Source organism: Monodon monoceros, unplaced genomic scaffold, assembly GCF_005190385.1.
Source record: "Monodon monoceros isolate NGI ecotype Baffin Bay Population unplaced genomic scaffold, NGI_Narwhal_1 Super_Scaffold_14, whole genome shotgun sequence".
Classification (NCBI taxonomy): Eukaryota; Metazoa; Chordata; class Mammalia; order Artiodactyla; family Monodontidae; genus Monodon; species Monodon monoceros.
The window spans coordinates 30,729,549-30,753,231 of record NW_021703770.1 but is presented as its reverse complement, the minus strand read 5'-3'; the positions used below and the strand labels follow the sequence as shown (position 1 = coordinate 30,753,231).

Below are 23,683 nucleotides of genomic sequence, written 5' to 3'. Positions count from 1 at the left end.
TCTTAAGGTAGGATTGTATTGCTATAAACTTCCCTCTTAGAACTGCTTTTGCTGCATCCCATAGGTTTTGGGTCGTCGTGTCTCCATTGTCATTTGTTTCTAGGTATTTTTTGATTTCCTCTCTTTGATTTCTTCAGTGATCACTTCGTTATTAAGTAGTGTATAGTTTAGCCTCCACGTGTTTGTATTTTTTACAGATCTTTTCCTGTAATTGATACGTAGTCTCATAGCGTTGTGGTCAGAAAAGATACTTGATACAATTTCAATTTTCTTAAATTTACCAAGGCTTGATTTGTGACCCAAGATATCTATCCTGGAGAATGTTCCATGAGCACTTGAGAAAAATGTGTATCCTGTTGTTTTTGGATGGAATGTCCTATAAATATCAATTAAGTCCATCCTGTTTAATGTATCATTTAAAGCTTGTGTTTCCTCATTTATTTTCATTTTGGATGAGCTGTCCGTTGGTGAAAGTGGGGTGTTAAAGTCCCCTACTATGAAAGTGTTTCTCTCGATTTCCCCTTTTATGCCTGTTAGTATTTGCCTTATGTATTGAGTTGCTCCTGTGTTGGGTGCATAAATATTTACAATTGTTACATCTTCTTCTTGGATCGATCCCTTGATCGTTATGTAGTGTCCTTCTTTGTCTCTTGTAATAGTCTTCATTTTGAAGTCTATTTTGTCTGATATGAGAATTGCTACTGTAGCTTTCTTTTGATTTCCATTTGCATGGAATATCTTTTTCTCTCCCCTTACTTTCAGTCTGTCTGTGTCTCTAGGTCTGAAGTGGGTCTCTTGTAGACAGCATATATACGGGTCTTGTTTTTGTATCCATTCAGCCTGTCTGTGTCTTTTGGTTGGGAGCATTTAATCCATTTACATTTAAGGTAATTATCGATATGTATGTTCCTATCCCCATTTTCTTAATTGTTTTGGGTTTGTTATTGTAGGTCTTTTCCTTCTCTTGTGTTTCCTGCCTAGAGAAGTTTCTTTAGCATTTGTTGTAAAGCTGGTTTGGTGGTGCTGAAGTCTCTCAGCTTTTCCTTGTCTGTAAAGGTTTTAATTTCTCCATCAAATCTGAATGAGATCCTTGCTGGGTAGAGTAATCTTCGTTGTAGGTTTTTCTCCTTCATCCCTTTAAATGTGTCCTACCAGTCCCTTCTGGCTTGCAGAGTTTCTGCTGAAAGATCAGCTGTTAACCTTATGGGGATTCCCTTGTGTGCTATTTGTTGTTTTTCCCTTGCTGCTTTTAATATGTTTTCTTTGTATTTAATTTTTGATAGTTTGATTAATATGTGTCTTGGCGTGTTTCTCCATGGATTTATCCTGTATGGGCCTCTCTGTGCTTCCTGGAGTTGATTAACTATTTCCTTTGTGATATTAGGGAAGTTTTCAACTATCATCTCTTCAAATATTTTCTCAGTCCCTTTCTTTTTCTCTTCTTCTTCTGGGACCTCTATAATTCGAATGTTGGTGGGTTTAATGTTGTCCCAGAGGTCTCTGAGACTGTCCTCAGTTCTTTCCATTGTTTTTTCTTTATTCTGCTCTGCAGTAGTTATTTCCAGTATTTTATCTTCCAGGTCACTTATCTGTTCTTCTGCCTCAGTTATTCTGCTATTGATCCCTTCTAGAGAATTTTTAATTTCATTTATTGTGTTATTCATCATTGTTTGTTTGCTCTTTAGTTCTTCTGTGTCCTTGTTAAACGTTTCTTGTATTTTGTCTGTTCTGTTTCCAAGATTTTGGATCATCTTTACTATCATTATTCTTTGTTCTTTTTCAGGTAGACTGCCTATTTCCTCTTCATTTATTAGGTCTGGTGGGTTTTTACCTTGCTCCTTCATCTGCTGTGTGTTTTTCTGTCTTCTCATTTTGCTTAACTTACTGTGTTTGGGGTCTCCTTTTCTCGGGCTGCAGGTTCGTAGTTCCTGTTGTTTGTGGTGTCTGTCCCCAGTCACTAAGGTTGGTTCAGTGGGTTGTGTAGGCTTCCTGGTGGAGGAGACTAGTGCCTGTGTTCTAGTGGATGAGGCTGGATCTTGTCTTTCTGGTGGGCAGATCCACGTCTGGTGGTGTGTTTTGGGATGTCTGTGGCCTTATTATGATTTTAGGCAGCCTCTCTGCTAATGAATTGGGTTGTGTTCCTGTCTTGCTGGTTGTTTGGCATAGGGTGGGTGTCCAGCACTGTAGTTTGCTGGTTGTTGAGTGAAGCTGGGTCTTGGCTTTGAGATGGAGATCTCTGGGAGATTTTTGCCGTTTGGTATTACGTGGAGCTTTGAGGTCTCTTGTGGGCCAGTGTCCTGAAGTTGGCTCTCCCACCTCAGAGGCACAGCACTGACTCCTAGCTGGAGCACTAAGAGCCTTTCATTCACATGGCTTTTGTGCCGCCCTAGTCTAGAAGCTTATATATAACTTTTATAAACAGTAATTTATAACATATGGTCAAGTCAAGATAATAAAACATCTTTTTTCTCAGCATTGTTACTTTGATCCATTTCTGCTAAATAATTTCACTTAAATCTCACTGAATTGCAAATAGTTCTTTGTACAAAGGTTCGTTTTTTTTTAGTCATCAGTTTAATAAACTGTATTATAAATACATATAAGTCTAATTTTTAGGAAATTATAAGTTAAAAAGAAATTAAAAATCCAAAGCAAAAATATGTTGTTTAAGAATTCATATATTTAGGGACATCCCTGGCTGTCCAGTGGTTAAGACTCTTTGCTCCCAATGCAGGGGGCAAGGGTTCAGTCCCTGGTTGGGGAGCTAATATCCTGCATGCTGCATAGCACAGCCCCCAAAAAACAACATATATTTGTAGTAAAAATATTATAATATGCACAACGATGTTAAAGATCAAAATCTGGAGAGTGGGAGAAGGGTACAGTCAGAGTGGGATACACAGGAGATTTCAACTCTTTTGATAAGGTTTATTTATATATATATAAATTTATTTATTTTATTTTTGGTTGTTTTGGGTCTTTATGGCTGTGCGCGGGCCTTCTCTAGTTGGCGTTGAGCAGGGGCTACTCTTCGCTGCGGTGCACTGGTTTCTCCCTGGGGTGGCTTCTCTTGTTGCAGAGCACAGGCTCTAGGTGCGCGGGCTTCAGTGGTTGTGGCACGTGGGCTCAGTAGTTGTGTCACGCGGGCTCTAGAGCACAGGCTCAGTAGTTGTGGCGCACAGGCTTAGTTGCTCTGCGACATGTGGGATCTTCCCTGGACCAGGGCTCGAACCCATGTCCCCTACATTGACAGGTGGATTCTTAACCACTGCACCACAAGGGAAGTCCTGATAAGGTTTCTTTTTTAAGCTGTGTGTTCATTCTGTTATTTTTTATGCTTTCTTGGATATCTTAAATATTTCATCATGTTTTTCTCAAGGCTGATAATATCACCCATTTCCCTTTTAATCCTTAGGAGCTATTGTAGGCCTCGAATTACTTGATTGACAAGGTGAACAAAGTTCTCTGGGGCATCTGTACTGCTCTTAGTTTGGGTGTGGTTTCAAAGAAAATAATGCAAATACTGGTCTGTAAATCTGAGCTTCTGTGTCAGTTTGATTCCATCAAGAAGCAGATGCCTATGGAAGACATGTCGCAAGAGATTCATTGGAGGGAAGTGTCTTTGAAGCATAAAGAGGAGGCGCGGGAGGAGGCAGGCGGAGCCTTCCATCTGTACTGTAGGCTTGACTCCTGGGACAGGAGAGCAGGAAGGAAGGAGCACCGGCTAGGAAGAGCCTCAGACTGCAGTGCAGTTCTGAAAAAGGTTGGGCCAGGCTGTTGGGGTGTCCTCGAGCGCACGCTGCTTGTCAGAAGAGTCCCATGTTGTGCAAGACCGGGCCAGCGCTGGTACCCTCTCTGCGCTCAGTCAGTGGCAGGGAGCAGCCCTGGGGAAGCCTGGCCTTGCAGCGAATGCAGCAGTGAATCCAGAGCGGTGGAGGCCAGGACCCCTCAGCAGGGACTCAGTCAGCTATGCTTCCTGCAGCCAATTCTCTTGAAGGAATTCTGAACGGAACATTCCTATAGCTGCACCCCTTGCACCCCACAGACCCACTTCTTGCAGGATTGGGGAGCAACTCCGTGATTTCTATGTACTTTGCTTAAGGAGGAGTTGAGTTGGATCATCGGTATCCCCTGTCACTGAAGGGCCACATCTAATATTCATCCTGTCTTCCATCATCCATTTTAAATGTTCCTCATCCACAGCTATCACCTTAGCAGGTTTTGGTGGCTTACCTAATGGTGTGACCCAAACCTTCATTCCTGAGGGGTTCCAACCTTTGCTAATCACACCCTTATCAGGCTGGGGTTGTTACACATATCCATTTACAGCTGCAGTGGAGCGAGGGAATACCAGTAGGCACCAAACGGGTCACCTGTGTTCTGCACATAGTTCTCCCATCCCCCCGACTCCTGTTGAGCAACATCAGTGACCCCTGCCAGAAGGGTGACTGCTCTTCTAGCTTGCTGGTCCCTGGACATAGGAAGTCCAAAGTACCTTGGTGACAGTAATGGCATGTAGTTCAGTAGGACTTTTGCTGTGTACCCTAGTAAGAGTGTACCCCCTTTGGTGACCAATTCTTGCAACCCTGAAGAGCCCAGAGTTTTAGGAATGGTAAGCAGAGTCCTCCAGTGGGTCACTGGAAGTGATGGTAATTGGAGCCATCACTTGTATCCGAGAGATTTGATGCATATACTGCATCCTGAAGCATGGTACCCCATCCTTTCAGCATGTCGCCTCTGAGCTGGTGCTTACGTTGTGTCTTCAGTAGACCACTCCAGTGATCTGTGAGACTGCAAATTGTGTTTATGTGATATGATCAGTGGGTTCTGTGGTTGGGCCCACTCTCACTCCTTTGCTGAAATAGATCCCCTGGATAAAAACTGTTTTGGGGTGGGATTCATGCCTGTGAATTAGGCATTCTATTAACACCCAAATAGTGGTGCTGGCTGAGACTTTGTAGCTCTGGTATCTGGGGATATCAGAATAGGTATCCCTGTGAAGTTGAATTGCTGGCCTTTCTAGAATCAAAAGGATCCAGTGTAGTCTAGATGACACCAAGTGGTCTGTCGTTCTCCTAAAGGTGTAGCACCATATTGGCATAGCATTAGTCTCTGTTGCCGACAGATCGGACAGTCAGAAACACAATAGCTAGATCAGCTTTGGTAAGTGGGAGTTCATCTGTTGGGCTCAATCATAGCCTCTATCTTTGCCACAAGCAGTTCTATCCATGTGCCCATTTTGCCTCTTCTAGGGTGGCCAGTGTCAAATGATGGGATCATTTTATCTACTTGGTTGTTGATGAAAGTGCCTCTTCTATGGTGGATGCCCATACCCTCACCAGAGGGCCAGCCATTGACCACTTCCCAGGAATCTCACCTAAGGCCACTTCTACATAAAACTATGAGCAGGTACCTTGCTCCCAGATTTTCTTTCACTACTGTCTTTCAAGGCCCACCCCTTTATATGTCTCTAATGCAGCCGTGGTCCATTTGTGTCTCACACCCACAATTTGAGCCAAGCCAACCCTCCGGTATTGGGCTTCATCCTCCTTCAGCTGGTTGTACCCCATCTCCCCATATGGCCATAGGTACAAATGGGGAAAACAGCATTAATGCAACTGTGATTGACGTGTAGGTCTGAGCTACCTGCTCATTCATCTTACTTGTATCCTCTGGTCTTGCTTGGGCTCAATCACATACGTACCACTTTTGTCTTCTGAGGGACTGCTGCTGAGTTCATACAACTTTATATATCTTGGTGAGTCTGACTAAACTCATAACAGGCAGTTCTGGACACATGGTTACTTGGTGTTCATGGTCAAGCATGCTGTGTCTACCAGAGCTCAGCAACGTTTTAGGAGCTATTTCTCAAATGGCTTAATTCGCTGCAGATGACACGGCTTTGCTCTGGAATCCTAGAGTCTTGTGTTGTGATTCTGCTGCTGGGGCTTGTCATAAACTCCACACTGCATCTCTCCCACCAGTGATGCTTCCTATACCGGAAGGTCTGCTGGATCTTATGGCCCAAGTTTCAGGGTTGCTTGCACCACAGCCTCCTGCAGCACTGTTTCCTGCCCTGGGCCCCATGCAAAGCTGGTAGGCTTCCATGTTACCCAACATATGAGCCAGAGCATAAATATTCCTAGGTGTGGAATATGTTACCTGCACAACTCAAAGGGGCCTGCCAGGCACAGTGCTTCCTTCCAATGCAATATTTTGGAAGCGATACCGTGGCATGCCCCTGATCGCTAGACCTCTAAAAAGTCACTGAAGTGGCAGATCGCTGAACTTTCATAGGATTAATTTTTCACCCTCTTGACTGCATATGTCTTACCGAGGCTTCAAGGGTACTAGTCACTTCTGGCTTGTCCTGTCCAATCAGCAGAATGTCATCAATGTAATGGATACATGTAATGTTCTGTGGGATGTCCAGTCAGTCCAGATCTCTCTGGACTATGAGAGAGTGCAGGAGAGTTAACAGCCCAAGGGCAAAATTAAATGAATAGTATTCATTCCATGTGAATGTGAACTGTTGCTGGTCCTCTTTTTAAACTGAAATAGAAAATGCATTTGCCAGATCAATAAGCGCATACCATGTACCTGAGGCCTAGCAACACATTTGCTCTAGCAACGGTACTATGTCCATCACAGCAATTGTGATTGGGCCTGCTTGCATTGACATTACAGTCATTCTGCAGAATCCACCTGGTTTGCGCAGAGGTCAGACTGACAAACAGATATGAAAGAAACCACACCTGCTCCTCTCCCTGCCCCCCTGCCCCCATATTTTAAGTCCTTAATGATGGCACTAATCTTCCCTATCCTACCCACCCCCAATGCAGTGTTTTTTTTATTTGCTAGATTTACCTTGGTTGGGAGGATGGGGTGAAATTTAAGAAGTTTTTTACTTGTTTTTCCTTACCCTCTTACCTTACAGGGCAGGGATTCAATATGGTGTTTACTCCAGCTACATCATTCCCATTTATGCATTTGGGAACTGAGGAAACGACAACTGGGTAAGTCCTTGGACTTATAACTTACCCAGTCTATAAGTTAGACTTTAGATAGATCTTCATTTATTAAATGGCCCTCATGAGCTTCCATTCTAACAGGGTCATGATGACTCTTTAGGTCTTTGGGAATCAAACTCTGGGTCCAAAAGTCCTTGCAATATCTAGCTATTCCCCCTTTCTCACAGTTCCCCGAGTAAATGGTCATAGGTCCTTTTGAGAAACCACTGTTGCACATACTTGCTGTGGTTTCGCAAGGTCCTTCCTCCTAGGGACCCAGCCACCTCTCTAGTCAGTGGTTCCAGATATGAAAGCCGGCTCAGGTCTGGTAACTGAGCAAGAGCTTGCGCTTGTTACTGTGACTACACTTGGCCCCCCTACTCCTACAGTCTTGCCTTTTTCTGGTTATAGGCATCAAGGAGTACCCTCATTGGATGCCCATCTGTTTTGCCTAAAGGACACCATGCCTTGTTTTCACAGTTCCCTGCAGATTAAGGCTATTTGGCTGTCCCTCAGGCTTGCTGATCATTACAGCCTCCTGGCTTCTAATGGTGAAGCACCACGCCCTGACCTCTATTACTGGTATATATTTGGGGGCAAAGGTATGGTCACCATAGATTTTAATGAGCCCAGCTCTGGCCTGCAGAGGAGAGCCAGCAGTGAACATTTTGGTGATGTTAGTGCTCCTCTCACCAGCACATTCCTGTTGACCTTGGTGAATGGTGTGTCTTCTAGGCTTTCCCATGGAACATAATCGGTTTTAGCCTAACATAATAATATATCCATCCAGCATGCCAACTTCCTTCAGCTCTTCATTTCTTCGTTTATAGGCTACCAAAGCAACACAGGTGTTTCCACTTTGCTCAACATTGGCTATCACTTTCTCTAGGCTTCTAAGAGCCACACGTTTGCCCCATCTCCTGAGTCCTTGCCAGGGTGGTAAATCCCATGAATTAAGAAAGTGCCCCCAGTTCAACGCGTTCTTCCTTTTTCAGTGTTATGTTCCTGCCGCCTTGATCAAGCCCCCTTAGAATCCAATTGCAGCAGCACTCCCCTGGCTCCTGCCAGTGTACACATGGCTCCTTTGATGTGTAAACTCTTCCCTCTCTTGTCAAGGCCAACATATCCCCAGACAAGAAATGCTGGAATTTAACTTCAGTTATTGGGCTGGCAGCATGCAGTGTAGATGGGGAGAGCTCCATACCTGCTGCGTTGCAAGGGAGAAGCCTCTGCAGTATCTTCCCATATGGGGAAGTGCTAGCCCTTGGGTGGACCACCTCTCCAAGTTCTAGGGATTCAGGGAGGTTTGCAGTGCCCCAATCCTTGGGACATCCTTAGAGATCTCCCACCCCATATTTCAAAATCCTGTTTTCTCTACCAGAGCCCTGTCCTCAACATAACAGACCTACACTGGCTGAGCATTTAAATGTCTCAGGAGCTCTACAACTCTCATTATCAAATCCTTTGTCTGCTTCTCAGCTTTGTCTGCACTTTTACTGCAGCAGCTGAGGGCCTCTTTGGAAGCCAGCAAAGCTTCTAGTCTCTGGCTCTCACACTTACATTTAATTGTTAATGGCCCTCTTTGTTGCTCTGCAGGGCACCAATGCAATTTAATTACCAGTGACTCTGCAATCCTTACAGGCTTTTTGCCCCTCCTATCTTTCAGATGCTTGAATCATCACACCTGCAATGGTAGTTTCCTTCATCAGGATATTTTTCTAGGTCATCACCACTGAAATCTTCAGCAATTGGGCCACAGGATAGTTTTTATCAGCCAGGCAGTGAGTGAGCCTATTTCCAAACTCCATCTTACTGTCTATGTGTTTTCTTGAATCACTCCCAGTATCACCTGCGTCTGTTCAGGTTCTCTGAGAAAGAGACACCAATCAGGGTTAGACAAGCAAGAGATTTATCGGAGGGAACTGTGTGTGAAGGATAAAGGGGAGGGAACAGGAGTAGGTGGCAAGAGCCTTCCACCTGTATTGAAGGCTTGACACCTGTGACAGGAGATGGAAAGAAGGTCTGAGTAGGAAGCGCCTTAGACTGCAATGCAGCTCTAGGAGGCCTTTAGCCAAGCCAATGGGGAGTCCTTGAGATAGAGTTGCCTGTCAGAGAAGCCCTGAGCCCCTTGATGACAGGCCAGCACTAAGACCCCTGCTGTGGTCAGTCACTGGCTGGGAACAGCCCAGGAAAGTGTAGCTCGACAGGAGCCTGGTGGTGGATCCAGAGGCTTTGCAGCTGGGGTTCTTGGAAACGACGCTCCCCACTGCCAGTTCTCTTGAAGGAGATCTGAGTGGCACATTCCTGTGGCTGCTACAGCCACCCACTTTCATTCCCATTGTCATTATGATTTAATACCGATTCGTATTTTCCTATAGGAGATCTCAGATCACTGTTAAGTGCACAGTAAGTTTTTTACTTATCCTGAAATTAATGTAAGTGAAAGTGCAATTCATTTGTAAGGTGCTATTTAAATATTTGTCTTAAGTGATATTCACTTAAGTGATATTAATTTAATATTGGTTTTAAGTGAAAGTAACTGTTACGTGATTGGGAGTGACCGTGGGAGAGAAAGCAGCCAAGCTCAACACTTAGCACTTGGCATATAGTGGGTGCTCAGTAAGTGTTTGCTGACATAAAATAAAACCCAAACTTGGGTCCCTGGTAGAATATTTGCTTATGATTTTAGTTATGTATTTTCATGACTTAGCTCTTTTTCCTTAATGCCTTTGTCCTCCATAAGCCGAGGAATGCAGAATGTCCCTATGTAAGGAGAATGCTGCCTTAAAATATATTTTGTCCTGAAATAGTAAAAAAAAAAAATATCGTCCACATGCATGAATAAAAAACATGTGGCTCAATTTTTTGATGGTTCTAATAATAAAAATTATATTTGATACAACAAAAAGTTGATTAAATTAATTGAACTATGCATTATAGCTGGTTACATTCTTTTTTTTTAATCAATGTAAGTTGTGTTTTAACATTTTATTTATTTATTTTATTTTTTGGCTGCACCGTGTGTTAGCTGCAGCACGCAGGATCTTTCGTTGCGGTACGTGGGCTTCTCTCTAGTGTGGCGCACAAGCTCAGTAGTTGTGGCGTGCGGGCTTAGTTGCCACGTGGCATGTGGGATCTTAGTTCCCCGACCAGGGATCGAACCCACGTCCCCTTCATTGGAAGGTGGTTTCTTTACCACTGGACCACCAGGGAAGTCCCTGGTTAAACTCATTTTGATGAAAATATTCAAGGTATTTTTTGTCACCCATACCACACCTCAATTTGAATAAATTAATTGAAATAATTGATTAAAATTATTGAAAATATATCCATATACCAAAATTCAATCAAATATTTAAAGTTAGGCCAAATAGATGTTTACAAGATACCTTTCTGATGTTATTGTTCTGTTGAAGAGTAATCACAGTAACTGAAACAGGACCCAGCCGTTACTCTTAAGGGACAGGGGATGAGAGTACATATATCCGGTCATGTAGTTAAAAAACAAAGCCCCAGTTTTCCCTTTTGCTTGATTTCTTTTTAACTGTGCTATATTTTTTCTTAAATTTTACAAAACATAAAGGAGGACCACAGATTTTTTTGCTTATTGAAGGTGATGGGCAAGGGTATTCAGTGATGGAAACCCTAGTACTAGTACAGTGTTCTGGCCTATCCAAAAGACATTTGATCACTTTTGAAAATTTCCATATTTGCCATCTTTCTTTCTCATGTTTACTTGAGGGCAGTGTAGAGGGAAATGATGGAGGGTGAGTGGTCACAGAGCTTACTCTCAAGTATGATGACGGAGTTCTCAACTTGAAGTCAAAGAGAGAGGTCGATAAAATGAATGGACAGAAGCATTTTCTAAAAAACAGTATAAAGTAATTATATATAGTATATATATATTATACTTGGCACATATATTGCAAATGTCTAGGGAGGGGGAAAACTTCTGAAATGAGTCTTATTCCTCTGGCACTGAAGCTTAAAGTTCAATTTAAAAAACTTTTTTCCTCAAAAATGTTAAAGAAGAGTCTGGATTCACAGCTCCCAGACACCTGGGAGCAAGGCGTTTTACCTTTGGATCTGTGGCTCTCAACTGGGGGCAGTTGTGTTGCCCTGGGGACATCTGACAATGTCTAGAGACATTTTTTATTGTTACAACCAACTGGGTAGGGGTAGAAGTTTGTTGTAATAGGGGCGGGGCAGGTGCCACCGATAGCGGTCCTGCTCAGCCATTGGTTGGCACCAAGGTGGGCCTCTCCCCCTCCCCTTCCTCTGTATAAAAGGAGCCCGAATTCGGACTGAGGCAAGACGGTGTTTTGAAGTCTGCCATTTTCTCCGTCTGCTGGCTTTCCGATTCAAGGCGTTATCCCATGCCCCCAACAACTCGTCTCCCAATTTATTGGCCTGTAATGTGGTGAGCAGAGCGAGCTTGGGCTGGGTAATACTGTCACTGGCATCTGGTAAGTAGAAGCCAGAGATGGATGCTGCTAACATCCTGCAAGGCACAAGACAGAACCCTCACAAGGAAGAATTATCCGGTCCAAAATGTCAATAGTGCCATCGTCAAGAGAGCCTGCTTTAGTCAAAGTTAGCCAAGCTGCTACCAAAATGCCACCAGGGATCCTTCTTTTTTAAATTAAAATGCAAAACTGCAAAATTTTTAACAGTTTATATTTCATTAAGAAAAAAAAAAGATTCCAGGCAACAAAGCTGATCATCATCTAGCAATATCTTATCCTTGCAGGTCATAAGAATGAGCCTAACAGGAAAGCGCATCCTTCCCTTACAGCTTCCCCTGAGTAATCAGTTCCAGTCACTGAGGCCAACTTTCAAGTGATTTACAAAGCTGAGTAGAATGGAAGTTTACTCTTTTTTTTCTCTCTCTCTTTCACCACTTGACTCTGATCTTTCTCTCTTGCTGTTTTTCCTGCTCGTGTTTTGGCTCATCTAAAATTTGGTTACACCTGAGCCCAGTGAAGGTCAGTGTGTATACCACCTAAAAAATGCAACACCCAAAGTGTGCTGTTTGCTTGGCATCTTGTCGGGGCACTGGCTACTATTGACTTGAAGGGAAGTACCACCTGCTGAGTCACTGGATTGACCTCCTGCTACCACCTGTGGTTTCCATAGTGACGTCTCAGTGAATTGCTCTCAACAGAACCTGACTGGTTAAAGACGAGCAATTTCCTGTAATTTGAGCCTTTACTAATCTTGAAATGGAAACATGCTTTCGACCATTCTGAAGAGTAGATTTTCCAGTCAAAATCTTTTGGAATAAAATGCACAGAGATGTTTGAAGAAGTGAGGTTATTAGGGTAGAACGCTGAGGGAGAAAATAAGAACGGTGGTGATATGAAAGTGTTGCTTAAGGAGATAGAGAAATGTTAGTAAATACAAAGGGTTTCCAGTAGCTCCTCAGGAAAGAAAAGTTGCCCCAAATACCTGGTTATTAAGTCTTGCCACTTAGTCACTGCCAGAACACTTACCTGATAGAACCAGAGGAAGCAGATTGTTATTCAACCTATTTTTTAAAATAATCTCCACTCCTCTTATTTTCAGAAAAAAGAAAGGGAAAAGAACAATCGATTCCCCTCACCTGCCACCCACTTGGCGATGTGAACATAGAACAGTCTTTTTGTCTTTTTCTTCTTTCCTTCCTTCTTCCTCCGTCCTCTTTTCCACCTCCTCCCCTTCCTCCTCCTCATTCTTCATTTGCTTCTATGTTTTACAGTTACAGAGCAGATTAGGGAGAATTTTTCATTCTCCCTGGTATGTAGATGGTGTGACATCTACATACCAGGGAGACTTAAGGACTAGTTATAGGTAAGGAGGGATAATGAAGAAATCAGGCATCTTAAGTCCTTAGAGAACATTCGTGGTCAGTTTGGATGTTTGAACAGTGAATCCAAAATTGGTTGCTGCCCAGTGAACATTGATTATTTATACAGGGCCTTAAAGCCCCATATTAGAAGGTACTAAATAAATATTTGATTATTTGGTGAAAGAAATTTAAAAACATATAATAGATCAGTGTTCTTCAGTTTTTTGGTATTATAACGTTCATAATAGTGCTAATGGTATACACAATTTAAAATAAGCATTACGTTTACTTTGATCCTGTTCCTTAAAGCTATTGAACAGCTAGGGTTAAATCAGGGCCAAGAACTCGTTTATGGAACGAATGAATGAATGAATGAATGAGCATTCTCTCATTTAGTCAACATTTATTGAGTCCTGACAATGGGAGTGTGTGTTTTTAAGTTAGCCTCATGCTTGGGTCTCTTCATAAGCATTGAAGCTAATGTCCCCAAATGAACTCATTATTTTGCTTCAACTCCCAAGTTTTATCTCCTTTTTAGTTCCCTATTTCTTAATGGCACATCACCCACAGGGATACCCAGACAGAAAGCTAGGTGGAAGGAAGCAGATTTTATTAATAATAATCGTAATAGTAACAATAGCTGCTAATGTTTATGGAACTCTCACAACACTGCAAATGCTTTGCATGCACTTAATTTAAATTCATTTACTTTCAATTCTCCTAAGAACCCCCAAAAGAAGGCCCTTTATAATCCATATTTAGTCTCTGTACTCTGTGCTCAATGTATGAAAGATTCTGAAAGGAGCACAGTCTTTTTTTTTGGCTGCGTTGGGTCTTCGTTGCTGCACGTGGGCTTTCTCTAGTTGTGGCGAGCGAGGGCTACTCTTCAGTTGCGGTGTGTGGGCTTCTCGTTGCAGGGGCTTCTCTTGTTGCGGGAGCATGGGCTCTAGGTGCGGGCTTCAGTAGTTGTGGCGTGTGGGCTCAGTAGTTATGGCTCGCGGGCTCTAGAGCACAGGCTCAGTAGTTGTGGCACATGGGCTTAGTTGCTCCGCGGCATGTGGGATCTTCCCGGACCAGGGATCGAACCCATGTCCTGCACTGGCAGGTGAATTCTTATCCACTGTGCCGCCAGGAAAGCCCAGAAGCACAGTCTTAAAGGAGATGGACTTGTGAAAACAAGACATTGCAGTACATTTTGATGCCTGAGAGGATACTACAGCTTCTCCCAAGAGAAAGGGCCTAGCTTCCTGCTGGGGAGGAAAAGAAGCCTCCAGAGGTAAATGATGACCACCTGAAGCCTCTGGTTCTGGCATGTTGCCTGGGTGAGTAGAAACACAGCAGGACTGTTTTCAAAATAAATCTGTGATCCCTCATTCAGATGTGTCACTATGAATGAAAGAAACTGTTACAGCAATGCTTATCAGAAACCTATTACCTAGGTCAAATAATATATAAGGTTTAGGCTAATATTCTCTAGGGAGATAAGAGAGTTGAGGATAGGCATTTCACTAGGCACTAAAGATTAAGGGATCAGAAAGCACAAAAATTATATCAAGGGATCTTAGGGCAAGTGGTAGGTAAATATAAAGGTGGGTGTGAGCAGCAGAGGTGCTGAGCCAGAGTAGGGTGCGCTGCAGGTCCCGGTGGGTGACCCATGGCAAGCTCAGCCACCGGCAGGTGCACACACACGTGCCCATGTGTGCGAAGGAGCAGGGAGAAGGCTGGCCGCAGTGAAAAGGGAAGACGTCTTCTGATCTTTATGCCCATAACTCATCCAAACAAAGGAGGGAGTCAGGTTAACTTTTAGGGCCAGCTTCAAAAATAGGCCTGAATGATTTTGTGGTTGCCTCTGTCCTGCCCCCACTAAACCATCTCGTTATTGCAACTAAACACAAAGATTGAAAATACAGGGATTGGTTAATACATTGATCTTTTTTTGTTCTGTTGTGTATAGATTGAGGGTCATTTTGTTACAAGGAACAGTATTTTCCCCAAGGCAGTTCAAGAAATTTGTGGGGAGGAATCTCACAGAAACCCAGGGACAGGACCCCCAGTACAGCTGAGCCAGATGGCCAGGACTTTGGAGCTGGGTGTTGGAGAGCCACAAGGAAACGAGACTCCTGCATCTGCTCTGCCTGTTCTCTACCAACTGACTTCTTCTCCTTGCTTGTAATTGCTGCTTTTTTTGTAACTTCAACTCTTCAAGTCCACAGACGGCTGCCCCAGCCTGATTCAGCATGGCTTTCTTGACCCATCAGTTGGCTCCTTACCTCTATGTCTTTCAACTTCAATTCCTGAGAGAGGGAAATCCCTTAGTTGGGAATCACTTACTTGGGGGCAGAGTCCTTTGGGGCAGAGTCACGTCAGAGGTCCTGGCCAGCAGATCTGCCCTTGACCACTCGCATAGCATGAGCTAGAGGTGGGACGTCTTCAGAATGAGCTCTGGGGATGCAAGTCCCCCAAATGCTTAATACAGTTCATTTAACCATCAAAACAAATAGCACTCAGTATTTTGCAATCATATCAGCAATCATATCAAAATAAACCCCATCAGTATTTTGATATGGGCAAGGAGGTGAAGAAAATAGGAAGGACTTGGGAGTCCACAGTATGGGACAGGTCACTCCTGAGTTGATAGACGGGCACAGAGAGAGGAGATTGATGTCAACCTTAACTCACTTTGACTGCCTCTGCTTTCCTAGCTCCTCTACTCCAGGTCTCCTGATGCTCGCCCCAAACACATCCCAGTCTTGCCTCTGCTGTATCTAACTGAGGTAGGAAGTACAAGGGAGGCTTGGAATTCAGTTAGACTCCCTAGACCCTCAATGTCTCCCTGCGTCTGGTTGTAGATCCCAATCCTCCTTTCTCTCTATGGCCACCCTGAGCCCTGGTGGTGAGTAATGGCACAGAACTCTAACTACTTCCTACTAAATTGACCTCCCATGTGGCTGGATCCTGCTGGCCAGGCCCTACTTTCTGGCGTAATGGATGCTTTGGTATGTGTCTTGTCTGGTTCCTACACTGAACCACCACTCAGAAACCCTCCCTCCATGCTCTGACCAACCACTAATAAGCCCCTGAATGCTGCTCGAGCTTGCTAAACCACAGCACCTCTGAGAGCACTGGAGAATTACCAGCATCCACAGCTCCTGTGTTGCCAGGCCAGACCTTATTCTTGCTGCTGAGGTCCCAGCATGCCTTGCACCTGAGAACAAACTTTGCAGACTTCCTAATTTTACCTCAAAGGGAATTTTATCTTCACCTTAGCAGGGATAAAATAGAAACTCTGTACAGAGGTGGTGGTGTCCTGCTAACACGTTCAGGAAGCCTTGCTTTGCATGATTTACGAAGCTTTTTGTTGGCTTTAACACCTTGAACTTCCTCATGAAGAAACGTTTCCCCAAGGATTCCTTAATCAAAACTTTGCAGTGTTAGACTTGTGAAAAAGTTCCTTTCAAAAATTAGAATTTGTCGGGAATTTAAGCCCAAATACTGAGTTTGGCATGATGGTAGTACACAGTCCTCAAAGCTATTGTTCTCAATATCCATAATTTTAATTTAAAAATTCGTTTGAACTTACTTGTGTTATCACTGTACATAGAATCCCAAATATAAAAGTTTCAAACTCAAACACAACAACTAACTAGAACAAATATATTTGAGTCTAGTTTCAATTCTTTAAGGAAATAGGTCAGAAATGAATTTATAAAAAGCAATCTTATTAAATAGATTCTTTCCAGGTGAAATGCGAAGCTTTGAATAGCATTATCTATTCTGATTTATAATTAATGGACTCAATTTCTATTGTAACGAAGAAATTTCCTATTCATCCATCAGGGACTTTCAAATCACTATCATTCATTTTAAGAAGAAAAAATGTGAAATAATCCTAGAGGAAATATATTTTTTAAAAATAATTTTACAGGGGCTTCCCTGGTGGCGCAGTGGTTAAGAATCCGCCTGCCAATGCAGGGGCCGTAGGTTCGAGCCCTGGTGCGGGAAGATCCCACATGCTGTGGAGCAACTAAGCCCGTGCGCCACAACTACTGAAGCCCGCGCGCCTAGAGCCTGTGCTCCGCAACAAGAGAAGCCACCGCAGTGAGAAGCCCGCGCACCACAACGAAGAGTAACCCCCGCTTGCTGCAACTAGAGAAAGCCCGCGTGCAGCGACGAAGACCCAACGCAGCCAAAAATAAGTAATTAATAAAAATAATTAAAAAAAAATAATTTTACTAGTCATGTTTTACTTAAATTGGAGTAAATAAGGTAGAAGAAATTAATTACTCCAAATCTGTTTATATTCCATAATAACCAATTAGGCCTATAGTACATGATTATAGGCAAAACACTATCCTCTTTGAGACTCAGTCATGTCATATGTAAAATGGATATATAAAATGGATATATCTACACCTTCAGAGAGCTGAGGGTTTCTAATGAGACAATGCCACAAGTAGACAAATGGCAATCTTGACAAAGGTGTGCTTCAAGATCTAAGAATCAAAGTCAAATGTAGACCTGGGTGGTGCTTATTATTTGAGTCAGCCAGTGAAAATAACCGTGAGGCAGAATTTCTTTGCTGCCCTTGCAAATGCTTTTGAAATCCTTGGCTGAAATTCTACCCTTTCATTAAAAGAACACTTTAGTAAATTATCATAAGCAGGGTGCAGTGGGCAGTTGTCCTCTTTGTGGCTGCCCAGTATCTACTCTGATGGAATCCATTCTGTGTGATTATTGGAAGTGACGGAGCCAGGCGTTCCCTCGCCCCATTCCCTTATGGGCAAAGCCAATTAGATGCTTCTGCCCAGCGCTTTGAATCTGGGGCTAGTGAAACTATTATACAGGGACAGTTTTGAATTCACACATGGAGGTGCATCCAGCAGCAGCAGAAGGCAAAAATGGCTGTCATGTCCATTGAGACGTCACAAACAGACAATTCTTGCAGTGGGAATTTGGCCTGCTCCCTAATTTTCCCTGGCTCCTCTCAAATTTCCAGCCTTGGAGTCTAGCCTTCCTGTCCAATCTATGACCTATCCTCTACCTTTCCAACAAATTCCTTTTCTGCTGACGTTAGCAATAGTCAGTTTCTGTTTTTTTAAGAACAAGCATATAGCTCTGAGCCAATTAATTCATTAGGAAATTACCATTTGGTAGTTACATTAGAAATAACTTAATTTTTCCTAAGTAAATCTTGCCTTTCAGAGAATTAATTTTCTTTAAAAAAAAAGACAGTTGAGTGAGAATCCTACAAAGAATGGTAAGCCCTGTATTGATTTGGGTATCTTGCATATGAACTGCCTCCTCTTCTGATTTCAATGGGGACTCTTTTTTGTTCCTGTTGGGAATGTATCTTTCCCTTTCTCTTTCCATTTGTAAGTCTGTCTTGCTTTTCTCAAGACTATTTTTTTGGGACTTTCCTGGTGGTGCAGTGGTTAAGAATCCACCTGCCAGTGCAGGAGACACAGGTTCGAGCCCTGGTCTGGGAAGATCCCACATGCCACGGAGCAACTAAGCCCCTGTGCCACAGCTACTGAGCCTACGTGCCACAACTACTGAAGCCCACGCGCCTAGAGCCTTTGCTCTGCAACAAGAGAAGCCACTGCAATGAGAAGCCCGCGCACCGCAACAAAGAGTAGCCCCCGCTCACCACAGCTAGAGAAAGTCTGCGGGCACCAACGAAGACCCAATGCAGCCAAAAAGAAATTAATTAATTTTTAAAAAAAAGACTATTTTTTTCTCATTGTTCAATCCCTGCCCTACTCCACATTCCTGCCACTGATCCACAGATTAGCCCCAGTTGGTCAAGGAAGAGAGATTCCATAGAGAGAAAGAGCACAAAGGAAGGGAATCTGTGGCAGCATCTGGGAAGGGGAGAAGGGGCAGGAAGGAAAGCCTATCACATTTCTACTTTAGTAAACTTCACTTTCCTACATTCCCTGGGCAGTTTCTGCTTTCCACTCTTGGGGTAGAGAAATGAGAAAGGGGTAAAGGTAGAAGAGGACAGAAAACCTTGTTGCCATAACTCCTGTCCTCAGCCCCTTATTTCCAACTAGACTGCAAAGACCTTTGTATTGTTTGTTGTTGATTTCTCAGCACATAAACAGAATCTAACAGATGCTAGACTGAGCTTGTTGAATAAATGTGACTGATCACTTCAACATGATTTATATAGATTCTTATTCTAGCTATATTAAGGCTTAAAATAAATTTTTATGAACTGGTTTGGGAAGTCATTCATGATTTGTAACTTATTCTATTAGAAATTATATTCCAAGAGTCAAATAGTAGTCTTACAAATAAACTTCTATAAGGCAAGTTCAGGTAGACTAGACACTGCCTTTCCAGTACTAATGTTGCCAGTGATGATTTAGTAGGTAAAGGAGACTTCAGCTCAAAGTTGATTTGTGTTGATGAAGAAAATATTAACAGCATCTTAATATATGAATTGGCTAATAACTTTTCTCCATTTAAAAATTATCTGCTCGGGCTTCCCTGGTGGCGCAGTGGTTGAGAGTCCGCCTGCCGATGCAGGGGACATGGGTTCGTGCCCCGGTCCGGGAGGATCCCACATGCCGCGGAGCGGCTGGGCCCGTGAGCCACGGCCGCTGATCCTGCGCATCCAGAGTCTGTGCTCCGCAACGGGAGAGTCCACAACAGTGAGAGGACCGCGTACCGCAAAAAAAAAAAAATTATTAGCTCAAATTTTACCTTCATCAGTAAATCTGCACCAGAGAGCTAAAGTGAATTTTAGTAAAATATTTAAGAAGTGGTTTTGAAAGTGGCAAAGAAACCTCAGGAGCCTCCCTCCCCACAACCACCCACATTCCTCTTCCTACTGTCATCCTAGGCATCAATCCCTGCCTTCTCCTCCAGCTGCCATACCAGCATCCTACACGCAACCTCCGGCTTCTTCTATCTGCCCTGCAACTTGCTAGCATTGCTCCACTAATTAGTTTGATAATTACCCAGACGCTAGATTTCTACCTATGGATGTCCCGGGCTCTTCCCTGTCTTTCCATTAGTAATTAAGTCCTAAGTACCTTCTAATTATCTTCGAGTCTTCCCTCTCCTCTCCATCCCCACTGTCAACACCCCACCAATCTAGCCTTCCACCAAACTTCACTCAAAGTACAATTAGGAAGCAAAGACTTCCTAATAGGTCTTTTTACATAAATTTCTCCCTCTTCTAATTTGTTTTCTACCGTTTGGCCAAAGTAATCTTTTTAAAAAAGCAAATTTCACCATAACTCTCCTGTGTTGAAAAGCTTTTCCATAGCTGACTGTTGCCATTAGAATGAAGTCCAGGGTTCTCAACACGGTCTGCTCTCTCAAGTAACATCACACCTCCACCTTGTGCCACACTCCTCCTCCATCTCTGCGTTCACCTAACTGAACTTCTCTCAGTTCTTTGATCACATTGTGCGTTCTCCTGCCTCAAAACTTCCACAGTGTGTTCCTTCTGCCCTCAGGGCTTGTCCCAAATTTTTCAGATTTTCTCAAGCACCATTTCCTCAGAGAAAACTTTCTGGACCCCATAGGGCAGGAAGTTCCCTCATTCCGAAATCTCTGGGCGCTTCTCTGAGAGCTCAAAGGGGACACAGACCATGCTTGTCTTATCCTCAGCTGTATTCTCAGCTCCCTGACCTGCTTTGTCACATCCCTGAAAAAACCCCTCTTCCCAATATCCTGAGTAGATGTTATTTCTTTCATTCTTTTCTCATTCGGACTCTCTCTAAGCGAAAGATATCCAACAGTTAACCGACAGGCCTGGCAGTCAATGAGAGAGGTCTCTAATCAACCTATTTCAATAAGTAATTTTAGAGAGAAAGAATAGCACAGTAGTAAGATCATGGTTCCTCAAGTTAGACTGCTTGGGTTCAAATCCTGACTTTGCCAATCACAAGGAGTATAACCCTGGGTAAATTACTCAGCCTCTAGCCTTGACTGAGTTTCTTCATCTGTAAAGTGGTACGGATGTTAGGAGAATTAAGTGAAATAACATATGTCAAACACTTAGTGCCTGGCATAAAACACATGCTATGCAAGTATTAGCTATTATCACTTCTTAACCATGGACTCTGCACCACATTAGACTAACAAAGTTAGGCCTGCGAGGGGAGGGCTTATGCTGGTCTTGTTTAGTTTGGTTTTCCCAATCACTTGCCCAGTACCTAGCACTAAGCAGTTGTCCACTAAATACTTACAGCATGAAATCAAGTATGACCAAGTGAATGATTATCATTTGTTATACATCATCATAGTGGAGAATAGCAGAGAAGGGATCTAACTTTTACTGAGCAATTTCCCTAAACCTCCTCTCCATATCTGAAAATGGTGGTAATATCTTCTTCACAGGAATCTTGTGAGATTTCAGTGACAATTGAGTATGTAAAATACTTATTCCAGTGCCCAGCACTCTTAGCTCACCACTTATGGGCTAGCTATTACTATTCTCCAAGTTTGGAAGCTAGTAGGTCTAACTCTTTCTTTCTCTCAGTTCCAATATTAGATTCTCACGTCTGCAACTTTGGCTGTCCTTCTTCATTATGGCATTTGTGACAAGATGATTTTCTGTCTTCTCAGCCTCTGATGGTTGTTGTAAAATGTCTATGAAAGGTCAGCAGACTCTTCTGCCTTCAATATTAGCCAACGTTTTCCACGTCTGGAGCTTACTCCATCCTTATGGGTATTGGGAAGATAAATGGAAATGATTAAGATGTACTTTCCAAAATATAAAACATTGTACTATAAGAGTTTGCCAAAGGGAATTAATATAACCAGATATCTGTAGAAGAACTTTATGAAGACCCTGTGTATCTCTCAGCCTTAATATCTAAGATTGTAGATACGATAGTCTGTAAACAGCATGTAAAAGCAAATTTATTAAAGTCTGGGACAACTGCATTACCAAGCTGTACACAGCATGTTCTTTCTTCAGACGCTGAGATAAATGAAAAAAAATGGTTGCCATAGAGATAGTTAAACTATGCCCTTTGGCTAGCAGATTAGAAGTCCATTTCAACCTGGGAGAAGAGAATGTATTTTGCCTTTCCAGTGATATTTACAGATTATTCCTATCACAATTGCAGCCAAGTTATTAAAGCTCAAATGCTAAACCTATAAACATTGCACTTTATGAAGACTTTTGTTCTTTTGCTAAAACTTATTTTTCCATTAATGTGCAAACCTTAAAGCTACTATCTTTTTTTCTCGGAAAATGTATTTTTAAAGTTCTTCCCCCTAAGATGTTATTAAACTCTTCCTTGAAATCTATTCTGCCACACAGTTGGCTTCATTTCCTTTGAAGCTCATATTTTATTTTTGAATCATTTGTCAGAGGCAATATGTAGTATCACAAAGGATGCGCCAGCACAGGAAATGCTTATGAAAGATGGAAGACACACTTAATAATAACTCATACTAATCAGTTAGCAGAAAGATTTGTGGGTGGTCATATTCAGATCCTTATGTAGTCATTTAGTCTGTTCTTCAAAATTAAGAAAGTCGTTACAAATCCGTAGCTGGGAAAATCTGCCAGCTGACGCAAGCATTTCCTGCAGGGAGGCAGTTTGTCAAGGTTAAGCTTACTTTGCCTGGTTGGGTAAGATAGGTTCTGTGGATAACAAAGAGGAAGCTGGATTTGTTTTGGAAATTGAATGTATTTTATGTCATCATAAATCTGACCACTGTTCCCTAAATTATTGCTGCATAAATCCATTTCTCAGGTGTGATAACTTAAAAGAGATTTGTATTCCCTAGGGAAAAAATAATTTCCCTCCTTTCATGGCATTGGGTATTCAGTCACAGCCTTCCATTGCCCAGGCCAAGGTTTAGGTAATTTCTTCCTTCGCTTATGCTGGTGGTGACTGTTTATAATCTGTGTGTGTGTGTGTGTGTTTGTGTGTGTGTAAGTGTATGTGTTTAATCGGGCATTTACAGGGAGGAAGAATAGTAGGGACAAAATACTTGGCTAAAATAGCCTGAAATCCAAACCAGGACCCCTTAAATTTCTAAATTTGGGTGAGTAAATGATCATGTGGCTCGTTTCTCATCTTCCCCTCATCCCCAATCTCCACTGTCTTTCTCTGAAATGTAGGAAAACCAAACGAGTCAATATGCATGAAGATATTTTAGGACCTGAAAAGGAAGGCCACAAACCATTTAAAGTAGCTCAGTTTTCCTTTTTCCTGAAATGAAGTGGAAACAAGCATCTTCACACTTCCTAGATTACGAGAGTTGGAAAAGGAGTCATACATTGTCCATGTTCTTGTTATTATCCATAAAATCGGTTATTTTACTTCTCCATCTAAGAATCTTTTTAATGTTTGTACAAGGAAAAGTGTGGCAAACAATGAAATAAGACCAGCCTAAACCCATTCCCCGCCCTCTTCCCCATTCCCAACCTTCCACTAGGGAGGCTAGAAATGCTAAATATTTTCTTTCTACCAGGCTTACAGTTAGGTCTGGCCCTGTGACCTGTTCTGGCCAATATGGCATAAGCAGAGATCTACTGTGAGCCTTCCAGGAAAGCCTTTTTTTTCCTAAAAAGGGGCAGATGTGGCTGATGCCACCTTCTTCCTTCCAGCACTCATCCATCTTTCATTATGTCTTAAATGTGAACGTGATACCTGGTACGGTGGTAGCCATATTGTGACCATGAGTCCAAAGTGTGAGGCTAAGTAGGATGGAATAGAAAGATAGAAAAGGCCAGGGTCATTGATGGCATCATTCAGCAGGAAATCTGACCTCCTGTCTTCTAATTCTGTGAGACAAATAAATCCCTACTGGTTTAGGCCACTGTTAGTTTGATTTTCTGAATACTTACAGCCGAGAAAACATCTTAACT

At 42.7% G+C, this 23,683-nt stretch overlaps 1 protein-coding gene across 1 annotated transcript in view; it reads left to right on the top strand.

Moving 5' to 3' along the window:
• The first annotated feature begins 5,164 nt into the window (after positions 1-5,164).
• The window catches only part of RIMS2 (regulating synaptic membrane exocytosis 2), a 649,263-nt gene continuing 630,744 nt past the window's right edge, over positions 5,165-23,683 (top strand). The window contains exons 1-2 of the mRNA XM_029222530.1: positions 5,165-5,409; positions 6,938-7,016. The gene's annotated coding sequence lies outside the window, so the exon portion shown is untranslated. The remainder of the gene's footprint in view (positions 5,410-6,937; positions 7,017-23,683) is intronic.